This window comes from Vulpes lagopus, chromosome 9 (assembly GCF_018345385.1).
Source record: "Vulpes lagopus strain Blue_001 chromosome 9, ASM1834538v1, whole genome shotgun sequence".
Classification (NCBI taxonomy): Eukaryota; Metazoa; Chordata; class Mammalia; order Carnivora; family Canidae; genus Vulpes; species Vulpes lagopus.
This window is the reverse complement of record NC_054832.1, coordinates 64,670,388-64,685,277: the sequence shown is the minus strand read 5'-3', so window position 1 is coordinate 64,685,277 and position 14,890 is coordinate 64,670,388. Positions and strand designations below refer to the sequence as shown.

General features: G+C 41.1%; 1 protein-coding gene across 1 annotated transcript in view; it reads left to right on the top strand.

Moving 5' to 3' along the window:
* Positions 1-447: 447 nt before the first annotated feature.
* The window catches only part of DNAJC5B (DnaJ heat shock protein family (Hsp40) member C5 beta), a 93,391-nt gene continuing 78,948 nt past the window's right edge, over positions 448-14,890 (top strand). Inside the window, exon 1 of the mRNA XM_041768444.1 lies at positions 448-714. The gene's annotated coding sequence lies outside the window, so the exon portion shown is untranslated. The remainder of the gene's footprint in view (positions 715-14,890) is intronic.

The window sequence follows — 14,890 nt, the reverse complement described above, 5'->3', positions numbered from 1 at the left end:
TTGAAAACATCAGTTACTTAGAAATTACATTACTTGTTAGTCTAGGATTGATCTGGCGGTTCAGAGTTTCTGAGTTTGGGCCAGGACCAAAGTTAGCTGTTTCTGGTACCAATAGATTGTCAGAAAAAACTAATGATCTTCCCTGAGACTGCATTCTCTTACCATGATGCACATTATCTGAATGGTCTCTTGTTATGGTATATTCAGGTAAAAATCATCCAGTGAGCTTGTTTATCAGAGAACAGTGATGTTGACAAAATCTAGAGAGTAGAGCTCAGCATGAGTACAGTGTGTTCAGAAGGCAGGGGGCTAACACTTAGGGCACCCAGGTTCTAGATTTAGCTCTGCCACTTAACTATCTGGAATCTGAATTTCCTTATCTGTTAAATACAGGAGTTAGAATAGAATCTAGTCATGGGCCTCTAAGGTCTCTGCTCACAGTAAGATTCTATGATTTTATGGATCAGTTAAGAAATAAAGGAATTAAGCTACCCAACCTCCTGTCAAGGGCAAGACAGAAAATGTTGAAGTGGAGGATCTCACCTGGGCCTTTGGGAGGAGCAAGGATTCTACTCTGTGACATCACAATATCCAGCCAATCTCAGTCTTGGCTACTGAGAAGAAGGTAACTGGAGGTTTAGCTATTGATATATTAGAGGTGGGACGCTATCTGACAGAGCTAGAAGGAATCAGCTAGCCATGCCTCCAGTTCAGGTATGTAACAATTCCTAAGCTTAGAACAGAAATTTCTGGTATCTAAAAAAACCAGGAGAGGACCCTAAGATGAGTGTATCTTCAGCCTTAGGAGTAATCGTATAAGCATTGAATCTATGCACCAGATACTTTACAGTTCCAAGGTTCCAAATAAGGAGAAAAAAGGCCAAGGGAGTTCCACCAGAAAGAGAACTGAGGTGTAGCCTCCCAACAGCAAGTCTCATTTATTGTCATGAAGCCAGATGAGGACATTTCCAAGACTGTTAGTCCCACACTGTTCTCTCCTCAACCACTGCAAAAATGCAAAAGAAACAGTTACCTCAAGAAGTCAGTGTAAAATTCTTTGTAAAGTAGTTTACATTTATTGCCTGGTAATGTTTATTTTTTTAATAGCTTCTCCCCAAAATAGAGAAAAATAAACTAAACAAAAAATAAGTTAACTGAAAGAAGTATTTTAATAGAAGATAGTATAAAAATAGAAACAAAAGTAATAAAAAGAGGAGAAATAAATTTATTATGGATTAGCAACCAAGATTAATTCTAAAGTCTGGTTTTTGAGATTTCAGGGCTTAAAAGGCAAAAGGCCATCATCCCCTATAAACAGTGAAAGAGAAGGGCCTTATGGTTGAGAAGTAGGTAAAACAGTTCAGCTGGAACTGTCTACAGCTCCTCCCCCTCTAAAGAACTCACGCCAGTGAAATCATCGCTGGGGATGCGGACATTTCTGTTTTCTTTACCTTGCCTTGGGGTTTTGGCTTCCAAAGTATTTGTTTCTTCCTGGAGTCTTGGGGCCCTGAGAGGCTCGAGTGACGGGCAAATAGCTGTTCTGTTTACCAGCAGGGAGGAGCATGGGGTGGGTGCCAGGTCCTGACTCATCTCCATTGGCCTCCCTCTGTGTCTTAGCACACTGCGACCCCGGAGCAGAGTACAGGACTGTTCAAGCAGGCACGCTGAGATTTGCCTGCGAGAGCTAAGTTTATTGCCACATTCCCTCAGTGGAAGGAGCAGTCTAGTGTTCTGACGGGTAGATTAGTTACCCGCAAGGAACCCCGACAGCAATAGACAAGGGGAGAGGAGACCTAATCTCTAACCACAGGACTTAATTTTAACACTCTTTGGTCTCCAACACATTAGGAATAAATATATCTTAGCAGCAAGGCCAATCCTGTATACATTATAAAAGTTGTAATAATCCAAAGCATATCAATAAATCCAGAGGTCCAGATAAAAACAAAATGTATTTTCACATGAACACCAGTATGTATCCAATTTCTCTCTACAGAAGCCACTATAGTTTTTACAATTACATTATGATCCAACCTCATAGGTCCTTGAAAATTAAAACTTCATGCTTCCAATTTTTATAATTCACTCATAGTCAGTGACAACTAAGTTTAGGTTTAACCTATAAAAAATCCAAAAAACATAGAGTGCCCTAACTTGTCTACACTTATATTTATTGACTGTAATGTTCTATGACCATTGTGTTAGTCATATACTACAGAATTTTAGAGTGGAGGGGAACTAAGAGATCATACATTCCAATGTGTCCTCATTTCTAGGAGAAGAAACCAGCACAGAGAAGTTGTGTCTTGACTTAGGTGGTTAAGCTAGTAGTGCTAGCTTGGGGCCACAGCTTAAATCCTCTTATTTTCAGCCTAGTGGCTTCTCCAATACTCTCTGCCCCTAATTCATGATGAACAAATTTATTGGTTCATATTTATTTTAGAATATCTTAAGAGAGGAAATCTCATTTTACCCTCTTAATATAGTTATTGGTAAATTCAAGTACTCCAGGTGACACTAATCACCACACCTCTCCTAGCCTTTACAACTCCAAATAAAATAGGCTTTGGTCAAGGTCAAGAAAAGGCACCCAAGACCCCATCCACCAGACTGAGATAACAATGAAAATAAATCCAGGGAAATCAACAGGTTACCCTGCCTTGAGGCCTGATTAGTAGTAGTTTACTGGGGGGAAAAAAGGCATGTATACCATTAACAGCCTTCTTGCTTTATTTTTTTTTAAAGGTTTTATTTATTTATTCACTGGAGACACAGAGAGAGGGAGAGAGCCAGAAATATAGGCAGAGGGAGAAGCAGACTCCAGGCAAGGACCCCGATGTGGGACTCAATCCTGGGACTCCGGGATCATGCCCTGAGACAAAGGCAGGCGCTCAAACACTGAGCCACCTAAGCATGCTGCCTTTTTGCTTTATAATAAATATGTAAACTTTCTGTGGCCATGTCTTTTCCAGGTTAGGTAGATCGCTTTGCTTATGTGTATGTGTGTGCATACTCTGTAATACACATATGTTCACTCCATAAATGTATATATGAGTGAACACTTCATCTGGCAAGTGTGGCTATTATACCATCTGTGGTAACTAACCTATCCTTTGTGAGCCTTTCCTAACTTATCCCATGAATTAATATTTATTTGGAATTATCTTGATAACTTAGGAGTTTCTTTAGACTTGTTTGTTTTATGTAGAGCTATATATGTCTTGCATCTCTAATTAATCTGTAAATTTGAGCCCAAGCACTCCCTGGATACAGACACTCAGAGCTTTTTCCAATTCAATTCATTGCAAATATATTGATATCTGTCTAAAATCCCCAAATCTGAAAGAAAGGTTTTAAACAGGGATGTGGTAATATCTTTCAGCTTCCATATTAATTTCAAAGGTTGTATAATATATTGAGCAATTTTGTGCATATGACAGCATAAAACTACAGGAGAAAGTTGATTATGAACAATGGAAGGATAAAAAGAGCTTTAGTTTCAGATTCTTCATTGTGGGTTTTGAATTCTCAAATCTCTCCCAGTAAACCAAAACACAGGTATGCCAAGTGAACTTTTGAAATATTTTCCATCAAATTACCCAAGAAGAAGCATCCTGATAAGTCTTATTTAACAGCCTTGGGAGAAAAAAATTAAAGTAAAGAAAGCTACCTTGCTAGAGATCAAGATATTTGATTCTTTTTCTTGCTGCCACCACCTGGGGTGCCTTGGCATCTAGCCACACCTGAATCTCTGACACATACAGGGCTTTCCTTTATCCCAGCCCACCTTCCATGCTCATTCTCCTAAGAACTGTGCAATGAGACCTTTGTAACCTGAGACCTGTGAAGTCTGGAAAGGAATGTGACACAGAGCCAACAGACGTTGCTGCCACCATGGCTTAGAAGGAGTTTTCCTGCTATTCACCTGGTGCTTAGGGGAATCTCAGAAGGGGAAAGGTATGCTCTAAAAGGAGTGGGAATGGAGCCGTTGGCAAGACTGTGAAGTAATCACTCCTGTGTCTTTTCCCTCTTATCTTTGCTAACCTCCAGAGTCATGCTTCCTGCTGTTCCTAAGAGTAGTCTCAGATCCATTTTTGAACCACTTCCTTTCCTGCACTCCCTGTTGAAAGCTATGAGTTGTAGGTCTCATTCTTCCAGTGATCCTAATGGGGGTTTCCATATTAAATAGTGATGTTGATGGTAGACTGGCAGGCACTGCTGGCAGGACAGCTAGGAGATCTTTGTGATTAGAGGCCTACTGGTACTTGTCAGCTAGCAGCAAAATCTCTTCTCCCCACCACCCCCACATATATCTTCCTCCATCATGACAAGTGCACAATCTCCCCAGTAGCAATACTTGGGCTTGTACCATCTTCATTCCTCTGTCTAAGGAATTATATTTTACGTTGCTCCAACATCACGATGGCCACACATGTGAACCTATAACTAAAAGGAAGAACTAAAAGGAGGTGAAAGACTTAACCCTAAGTCTTGCACTGTTTAGTGCAACTGAATATAATTAACTGTGAAGGACAAGTTCTGTATTTTATCAATATTGCATATAAGCCAAAGGTGGTCCCTGAAAAACAGACTTTTTAGTCAGTTGAGAAGGCAACTTACTTGATAATTAGAATACCAGTATTCCTCTCCAATTTTTAAACATATTTAGAATGCAAAGTGATTATTATTAAGAGAGGGGGATAGCATTCCTTTTATGTCAGAATAGTTTCCTTTCTATGTTAAGAACTGATACTATCTCACACCTCTAACCAACATATTATCTCTTGCTGTACTCTGTCCTTCCAGGTGGTTACTGCCCTTTCTCCTTTCTCTCCCACATGAATTCAGTGTCAGTTTCAATCTACTTTGTGTTTTTTGAAAGCTTCATATATACGAGGCTCTGTGACAATAAAAAAACTAAATGTTGGGCATAAATTGAGTTCTTTAAGAATTAAGACTTTAGTTAGGGAGACAAGATATACTACACCTCTGAAGAGTTCAAAAGCAAAAAGGGAACTGAATAACTATGTGAAAAATGTTGTATTGTAGACTTCAAAGTGTCTCAGGGGCTGAGTGCAGAGTCGAGGTGAAGTTGTCCCAAGAGTTCAAGCTGCTTATCATGGTAAATTGGAATTTAAATAGAAATAGAGTAGTGATTGACACAAAGTTGGAGAGAAAAACAATTTTCTACTGCAAATTTCAACCCTGGCACAACATGTCTTCTCCCACTCACAGACCTTATCTCCACCTTCCCTGTGCTTTTACAACTCCGTCTCTGCATGCAAGGCAAACAATTCATTGACTTTGTTGGGATATGGAAAACAGGAGTTGTGGAAACATGCCACACCAGAAAAGATGAAATCAACGCTAATAGGTGGTTTTTGTGATGGGCCCGCATGCTATACCTTGAGTTGTGTCTGATCTTAATCATGGACATAGGCTTCCTGACCTTACACCCAAAAGTCGACATGTTCCGAACTTAATTCATTATCTTCCTCCAAATCTGCTCTCTGTTAGTGATTCCCATCTCTGCCAATGACCTCACCATATTCCCAGTTATTCTGGCTAGCTCTGTGAGTCCTCTCTAATTCCTGGGTCTCTCCTCCCCTTCACTTGGTCATCAAGCCCAGGAGGTTATCTCCACATCTCTTTCAAATCCATTGCTTCTTGCCAGTTCTGCCTACTGCTGCCCTCGGGCAGGCTCTCATCCTCTTTGCCTAAGATCACCCTTCTCCCTAACTTCATTCCTCTGAACTCTGTTCACATCTTTCTAAAATAAATACTGGAGGTTGTCACTTGCCAGTTTAAAAACCATTCAAGTTTTCTCATTGTTTAAAAAATGAAGATCAAACTCTATTTTGGCTTTCAAGGTCTTTTACCTCTAGCCACTCCCCCTCTGCCACCCATTCACTCAGTCCTCTCCACTTTATTCACCAGAAGGACCCCTCTTCTTTCCATTCTCCAGCCTGTGCAGCCCCTTCTTGGATCAATGGTCTAACTCACACAGTTGTCTTCTTTTCTTTTTTTTTGGGGGGGGGTGGTATTTGAGACAGGGACAATGGAAGAGGGAGCGAGAGTCTTAAGCAGACTCTGCACTGAACAGAGTCTGATGCAGGGCTTGACCTTACAACCTTGAGTTCACAACCTAAGCCAAAACCAAGAGTTAGATGCTTAGCAAACTGCACCACCCATGCTCTGTTCAGCATCCTTCTGATAGCTGAACTCCTCAGGATTCCTTCTCAAATGGGTGACTTTTTCTTCTTCAATTATTTATAATTGTCTTATGACAATCTTATTTTTATAACCCTTTATGGTGAAAAAGTTAGCCAGGTAGGGTTGGAAGACCAGGGAGAAGAGAGAAGAGTTTCTTAAGATAGGAAATAGGATGTGAAAAGACTCAGAGGAAAGAGAGAATGTTGTCTTCAAGGAACTGAACAGTATATGGTAGGTAGTGGCAGTGAGCAGAGAGCAAGGTGTAGTGGTAGTTGTAGTTAGTGAGCAAAGAGCAAAGAGCAAAGAATTAGGGAGAGATGGCACTGGAGAAAGACATAGAGGCTGGCCCTACTAAGAAGTTGGGATTTTAGTTTAAAATCAGTAGGAAGTTTTTTTTTTTTAAATAAAGCTTGTTGGGATCCCTGGGTGGCGCAGCGGTTTGGCGCCTGCCTTTGGCCCAGGGCGCGATCCTGGAGACCCGGGATCGAATCCCACATCAGGCTCCCGGTGCATGGAGCCTGCTTCTCCCTCCGCCTGTGTCTCTGCCTCTCTCTCTCTCTCTGTGACTATCATAAATAAATAAAAAATTAAAAAAATAAATAAAGCTTGTTTATTTATTTTTTAGTTATCTCTACATCCAACAAGGGGCTTGAACTCACAACCCCAATATTAACAGTTGCATGTTCTTCTGACTGAGTCAGCCAGGTTCCCACAGTGGACAGCTTTAAAGGGCTATAAGCAGGGGAGCTTTAGGATACTATTTGCATTTTATAAAGAATATGGTATATGGAGAACAGATAGGAGTGGAGAAAAACCGGAGAAAAGACTGTCAGGAGGCTGGCAGGGTAGACCAAGAAGATAATGAGCTTGGTTTAGGGTAGTGACAGTGGGAAAGAGAGGAAAGGAATGGACTTCTGGAAGGCCCAGGAATGATACTAGTAGTATTAGGTACAGTATCATTTCCCACTAACGCTCCACTAAGTAGATCAGACTTTATCTTGCAGGAAACAGGAGGCCACAGTTTTGAAAGAGAACACTGGAGATGGTATAGAAGATGGTTAGAAGGGCAAGACTGATTGTAGTAGGACAGGAAGGCAATGCTGTTAAGGTCGGGGGTTAAATATTGATAGTGCACAGCTGCTCAAAGCAAGTGGGCCCCTCTCAGCACTGATGATCCTGCTCCAAGCACAGTTTAATGAAAATAGAGTTTTAATCGAACAGTTTTATGTGCATGTAGTAAAAATTTAAACACTATAAAACTTTATGCTATGAAAAACAATCCTTCCTCTTATCGTAGTCCCCAGTCCTTTCCCTCAATGGAACTTCAAACAAATTTCACATACTCACCAGAAATGCTCTATGCATATATAAACATGTCTAAGTATGTATTATGCACATGCTCTCTATGTATGTATATATACATATGGATCCACTTTTTCAAATGAGATTATTATACATATACTTTTATGTTTTGCTCTTTTATTTTAAAACTATGAAACTGTATTTTTAACCTGTTAAAGTTCCCAAATCACCTAGATATTCAATAAACCTTGGTGAATAGACATCTGTACCTATAAATATCGTTCCTGATAGTCTCCATACTATTTTTTACTAAGAATTACTGGGCATCTTATACTCTATTACTTTTCACAGTATAAATTTTAATTTGATCCTTTCCTTCATGTCAACTTAGATTTTAGTTGATAGTCTTAAATTAGAAGACAAGTTTCCTATGTGCCAGGTCACTGATGATCCTCAAAGGCTTCATGGTATTCCTTTCAGAGTGTTTACTATCTGGTAGTCAAAGTCATCACCAGAAAACCAAAGTGTGTCCTTTGACACCATACTGAGCTACCTCTCTGCTTCCAACACTTTTCTTTCTCAAAGTCATGGTCTGTACCAGAAAAGATAAAATATCCCAGGAGCTTTGTGTATATTATAATATATAATAGATATATCTTGATACATAAATACAAATATGTTATAATAAGTGCTTGTTTTAGAAGATCAAATATATCTTCTGAATCACACACAAATAGCAAGGCCATTAATTGGCATTTCCCCCCATCTCTTAAACAACATAATTTCAGTTAGCTTTACATATGGACAACATTTCTTGTCAAGAAATAGCAATCATAAAAACAACTTTTTTTGTATTTAGCACCTACTGTATTACGGTTCTCCAGAGAAATAGAATAAATAGAATAGATACCTAGCCATATTTATAGCTATATCCATATCTATATCAATGATTTATTATAAGGAATTGGCTTACACAATCATAGAGGCTGACAAGTCCCAAGATCTTCAGTTGGCATGCTAGAGACCCAGGAAAGCCAGTGATATAGTTCTAGTCCAAATACCAGCAGGATAGAGACCCAGGAAATGCCAATTTTCAATTACAATCTGAAGGCAGGACAGAACCAATGTCTCAGCCCAAGGCAGTCTGGCAGGAGGAAATTTCCTCTTACTGGCAGGAGGGTCAGCCTTTTTGTTTTATTCAAGCTTTTCAACTGATTGAGGGGGCCCATCCACTTAGGGAGAGTAATCTGCTTTACTCAGTCTACAGATTCAAATGTTAATCTAATTCAAAAACACCCTTACAGGTGTACCCAGAATAATGTTTGACCAGATACTAGGCATTCCATGCCCCAATCTAGTTGACACATAAAATCAGTCATCACATCTATTATGTCATAGTAGGTTTAGTAATTATCTCATTTAATTGCCACAAAGACCCATGTGGAAAGTAGTGCTATTTCCATTTGCTCAAAAGACATTTATTCAACAAATGTTTTCACATTTTAGAGATAAGGAAAGTGAGGTTCAGAGAATTGAAGTAAGTTGTCTAAGGTGGCAGAGCCAGGATTCTAACCTAGGTCTAAATGACTTTATCTGATACTTTTAGCCTGTGTGGTAGCTGCCTCCCAGCACTGCTGCTATATTCCCCACAGGTCCTGAGGTGCCAACCTTATGGTGAGACTGTCTGAAAGCATTAGCTATGGGCTCAAGCTCAGGAACAGGAGTGGAAGAGGGCTCATTTTTTTTCACATTTTGAGTGCAACTTGGAACTACTAGGAGGTTTCTACTTTCCTTTGCCTTTGAGGTAATCCCCAGAACATTAATAGCTGCTACCCTTTATTGAAAGTTACATGCTTGTGCTTTGTGTGGACAATTTCATTTAATGTTTGCAATGATCCTGTAAGAGTTCTTCCCACCACTCCACTCTCCCATGAAGGGGGGGGGGGGGGGGGGGGACAATGACATGATTGCTATGGACTGCCAAGGGTAGGGACTGTGAGATATCCCTCTTAAACCACTGTCTTCAGAGCCACCAAGAGTGCCCTACATTGCCTTCAAGTTCCCTAAGGGCCAGCAAAATCCTGTAAAGCTCCCCCAAATCTGTCCATAAAAAATAGCTTACAAAGTGCATGAATCAATAATTCTACAGGTATGTGCTGTCTGCTGATTCACCCATGGAACAGGCCTGGGCTTTCCCTTCATTTGGTTTACTCCTCATGGCCTGACATGTTGCTGCTCCTCACTCTTCATCTCCTCTAGCACTTTTAGGAAACATTGTCCAGTGACATACTTACTATAAGTGCCTAAATTAATCTTATTTAAAGGAGACTCCTCTGTCCTCTCTTCCTATAGAACTCTCTGGGTTGCTCCCCAGAAGTTCTCTTTGTTGTGACAGCATAAGCAGTCTTTATGGTGTTGCTGAATTAACTGCAGCCACAGCTAACCACTTGTCTGAGAAAGAATCAAGATCAGGAAGCATGTGTCTTACCCAATGTCCACCATTAGAAGCCAAGTCATCCATCTCCTAGTTCAGTGTTTCTGGTATACCTCATACATATTAGTTCTAATGGGAGTGGGGTTCAGTCTAATATGGTGGAAGCAGCATATCTCTAAGGCAAAGGTAACATGTGAGGGGTAGACATGCAGGCTGTACCAGGCTGTGGCAAGGAAGGGTCAGCACTTCTTTTGCATGTCTGCCTCTATATACAATGATGTACAATGATATAGGTGCAGCATGAACAAAGCAAGGTATTGGTAGAACAACTGGGACAGGGTGGTCCTTTTTTATCAACAAAGCAAATTCCATTTGGTTTTCATGCTTCACTGGAAGGCCCAGGAAAGAGCTGAGATTCTTATCTGTCTGTAATTGTTGCAAGTGACTCACTATGGCCCCCATACCAATGGAAGTGGCTTTGGCCGCTTCATGTGTTTACAGAAAATCAGCTTGTAAGCCTGCAAGGATCCACCCATGATCCACTTTTGGAGGCCAATGGGCAAGCATTTGGGCTCCATGGGATGACATTTCTAGATCAAAGCCCTGGTCTGGCTCCTTCCATCTCATCACTGGTGTTTCCAGAGCTTGTGAACCATATGACAGGAGCTGAGAGTAAAGGGGCTTATTTCAGCCAAGGCTCTGAGAACTCTATATCAGAAAAACACTAACACAAAGAAACAATTATTGGTGGTAACAATTTACAAAAGAATGAAAAATAAAACTGTGTTCAAGATAATCCTATCTTTTATTTTTAAATAAATAGTAAATGAGCTTCAGGTGCTTTATAGCAATAAAGCAACTGTTGAGAAGGCAGCACATTCTAGAGGTGGATAAAGACTTTGGAAGGTACCCAGGGATGTAAGTGCTTATCCTGGACTCATCGGTGCCCTTGGACAAATCATCTACTTTACTGTTTGACCTGGGATTCTCAGAATTGGGAGACCTGTTATTTCCACTCAAATTCTGTTAATAACTAATCTGATGTTAATATGAATGTTCCCTGAGCCTCAGTTTCCTGACTTATAAAATGGGAATAATAATATCCTGCCTACCTCTCTCAGTTGTTGTGTAGGTTAAATGAGTCTATGTGAAAATACTGTGTTAATAGAGTGCTCTCTGTGTTTTTTGCTGTGATGCAGACATATTGTCTTTTGTTGAAATTAAAGCAGGAGATTGGAGAAGAGTGGTGGGGCATGGTAAAAAAAAAAAAAGTAGGGCCCTCTTGGACACAGAAAAGCATGTGGAACATGTTTGCAGGGTTTGGAGACCATGGGTCTGTGGTGGCAACATTTCCCTCACCAGTGAATGTACAATTGAATATTGGCTATAGTGTAGAAGGAATTAGGGGTATTGGCAAGGGAATAGTTACAATGGTGATGCTAGAGTATACATTGAACAGGGAAAGGGTCGAGGAAAGGGACATGGCTGATAGATTGGGAAGTTGCTGGTGTTAGTAAGATGTAAATGTTGTATGCACAGAGGAATTAGCTGAAGTGGTGGGAAATGACAGGCTTGGAATGTGAGGTTAGAGTTCAAGGTTTGAGAGCTGGAGGACATCTAGGTATCTTAGTAGGGCAAGGAACCATGAAGGAAAGGGTGCTGGCTGGAAAAACCACATGGAAGCTGAAGAGTCCCTGGTCGGATGACAGTACTTGGGGTGGAGAGACAGCTGAGTGCAGAAACCTATGGGTGGTAGACACACCAAAGGTAGGGGGTAGAGTGTGTAGAAGGGCTGGGAGGAGAATGCTGAAGCTACACAAAACAAAACAAAATGACCCAGAGGTAGGCTCAACTTAAAATTTGATATGAGTTATATATAAACCAATCATTTTATATTTTGATAATCAAAAGTTGTAGGGGCATCTTGGCCTCAATATGCAAGTATTTAAAAGAAATTATAACAGATGACTCCTTTTAATCATTGACATTTTTTAATATAATAGGCCCATTGGCAAGCTGGAACCAGTTAGTACCAGTGGATCCGAGATACACATTGCTAAATTCTCTGGAATTTTGCAAGCTAGGTGTTATGTTGGTAGCTTGCAATAGGTCTGGGAGGGAATAGTTACACCATGAAAATCTGCAAGCATTATGAACGAGGGCTTTTTCTCCCCTGAAAACTGGTTGTTAAACATTCCCCAGGACACCACTGAAGAGGCCTAAATACAAACTCCAAATCTGCTCAACTTTATAGTCCAGTTATTGTGGGTTTAATTGTATCACTAGCAGAGATATGTCTAAATCTCTGGTAACTGTGATTGTGATCTTATTTGGAAGTAGGGTCTCTGTAGCTGTAATTAAGATGCAAGTTAAAAGAAAAAAAAAGATGCAAGATGAGATCTACTAGAGTAGGATGGGCCCTTAATCTAATTTGACTATAAGAAGAGGAGACACAGACACACAGAGAGAACACCATGTTAAGACACAGACACAAGGGAGAATGCCATGGCTATGGAAGCAGAGATTGGGGTACCTCAAGGATTGCCTGCAACTCCAGTAGCTAAGAAGTTGTGACACAGATGCTTCTTCAGAGGTGCCAAAAGGAACCAAGCTTGCTGACACCTTGATTTCAGACTTCTAGCCTCTGGAACTGTGAAAGAATACACTTCTGTTGTTCTAAGTCACCCAGTTTACGCTACCTTGTTACAGCAGTGCTAGGAAATTGATATGTTTGTTATGCTATCAAATTTGGGCACAAAGCAAGTGCAAGTCTTCCAATGTGAACCACAAAGGGGAGGTCCCTGGTCTCCAGGGTCTGAGCTCTGGCTCCCAGGAGGATCTTCCTCTCCCACTTCCTCCAGCATGTATTTTCTTACTGTCACCTGGTTCTTCTGGTTACCTGTCTTGTGTTGTGGATTATGCTTCTAGGTGTAGAGATATTGCCTCCTCCTTTGGTAATCAGACGTTGTAAACTCATGCTTTGTGGATCAAAGTAGCTAAATGTGATGCTGAGGGAAACTTTTCTGGCTGGAATATGCATCTGCCTTTAAACAAAAATACCCCATCCTGCTGGCCAAGGAAAACTTGACTAAGATCTGCTATCTGGGGACTTCTGCAATTTCCCCAAGGGAGAGGGAATGTCTCTTGGACTTTGCCTTCCCCCAGCAGAAGCTGACAAATTCACTGGGAATTTGCTGCCTGGATCTCTTAAATCTTCTGTCCTGGCCCAGCCAATGAGTAGATGGGTCTGAGATCTCAGTAGTTCAACAACTGTCCCAATATTTCTACCTTCAGACAGAAGCAATATTTGACACTATCGCAAAACTTGAGTTTCAGAAGAATGCAATAAAGGGCGGTGCCCCCTAATGGCTTGCCCCACCCTGATTCTTCCATGAGTGTTTTTCTCATAATTCTTGGAATCTCGGGTGGCTGAGGGAGAGGGTGTCAGGGCCACTGAAAATCAAGAGTGACTTGGGGTGAGGAATATTTCAAAGTTGTTTACAGTCCATTTCTTTTTGAACACCAGAGGGCGATACATCTACATGGAATAGCTTGTCTGCCTTGCTTCAGCCTGTCTGCCTGGGAACCAATGAAATTTATTATTATTTTTTTAAATATGAAAACAAATACTGAATTGAACATTTATTCATTTGACTATTTTGCTTAGACCTCTGATAAAGTTACAGAGAAGGCTTGAGCCACTTAGTGGATATCCAAGCCCTGGACCTGGAGCAGGGAGACTCTCAAAAGGGTGCTGGGCAGGGTTGCTGCTTCCCTTGTGGGCAAGCACTTGTCACTCACACTCTCACTCCATTCAGAGATTATCTAGTTCTGGTCAGCTTTGTGTGAGGGTTTAGACTGTGTCCTAGGTAAGAGCTACCTTGTATAGAGACCCAGCTTGTCACTTCCAGGGCTAGTCATTTTAAACTGGTCCCATGGGGGCAGCCCCGGTGGCGCAGCGGCGTGATCCTGGAGACCCTGGATCGAGTCCATGTCAGGCTCTCTGTATGATGCTTGCTTCTCCCTCTCCCTGTGTCTCTGCCTCTCTCTCTCTCTGTCTCTATGAATAAATAAATAAAATCTTTAAATAAATAAACAAACAAACAAACAAAAACTGGTTCCATGGGATTGCTCTACTTAGTATCTGGAGGTAAGGTCTGGCTCTGAGAGAATGGAGAAGAGAAAGAGGAGATGCTGTGAGGAGGATTGAGGTAATACAGGGATCCTAATAGTTATTACCCAGATAGTAGTAGGGCCCTGGTGATAGTAGCCACTGACCAGTCTGTGTGTCTATGGTCTTGGACCAGCTCCTACCAATGCCCACTGATAGTGAGAATATCTGGCAGAATGTTCATGGTTTCTGGAGCAACACAGAAAACTGTACAGTGCATTAATGAGTCTGGAAAGCAGTTGGGGAACCTAGGAGGTTTGCTATGGGAGTGGTGGTAAGATCCCAGGGAAAGGGTGACTGGGGCAACATCTAGATGAGGGCTTGGCTTTGGAGCTCTAAAAGGAGAGCCCAGTTTGGACAGGTACCCACCTAGGAGCAGGAGGAAGGAGACACCACCAGCATCAGTGCTCATCTAACCGTACACATCTGGAACCATGAATATGTGTGTGCAGTTGTAGAAAAATCAGCACCCAATTACATTACATGACTCATTCAGAAAGAGATCTGTCCACCTTCACCCCCAGGAGAGGCAGCTAAGCCTTAGTCATTCATTTCTGAGCACCTTCCAATGGCACTCAGCTGAGATCAAGCCTGTTCTTAGTAATGGCATGTTTTGTCTAGTATGCCGCCACTAGCAAAGCACCATTTACTATATAAGATATAAGAAAGTCTTGTAGACCAAAGTTGTGATAATGGGTTGGTTGCAATTTAGTGGGCCAACCAAAAGAGAAAACTTTGACAAAATGAGGGGAGAATGTATATCTAAAATA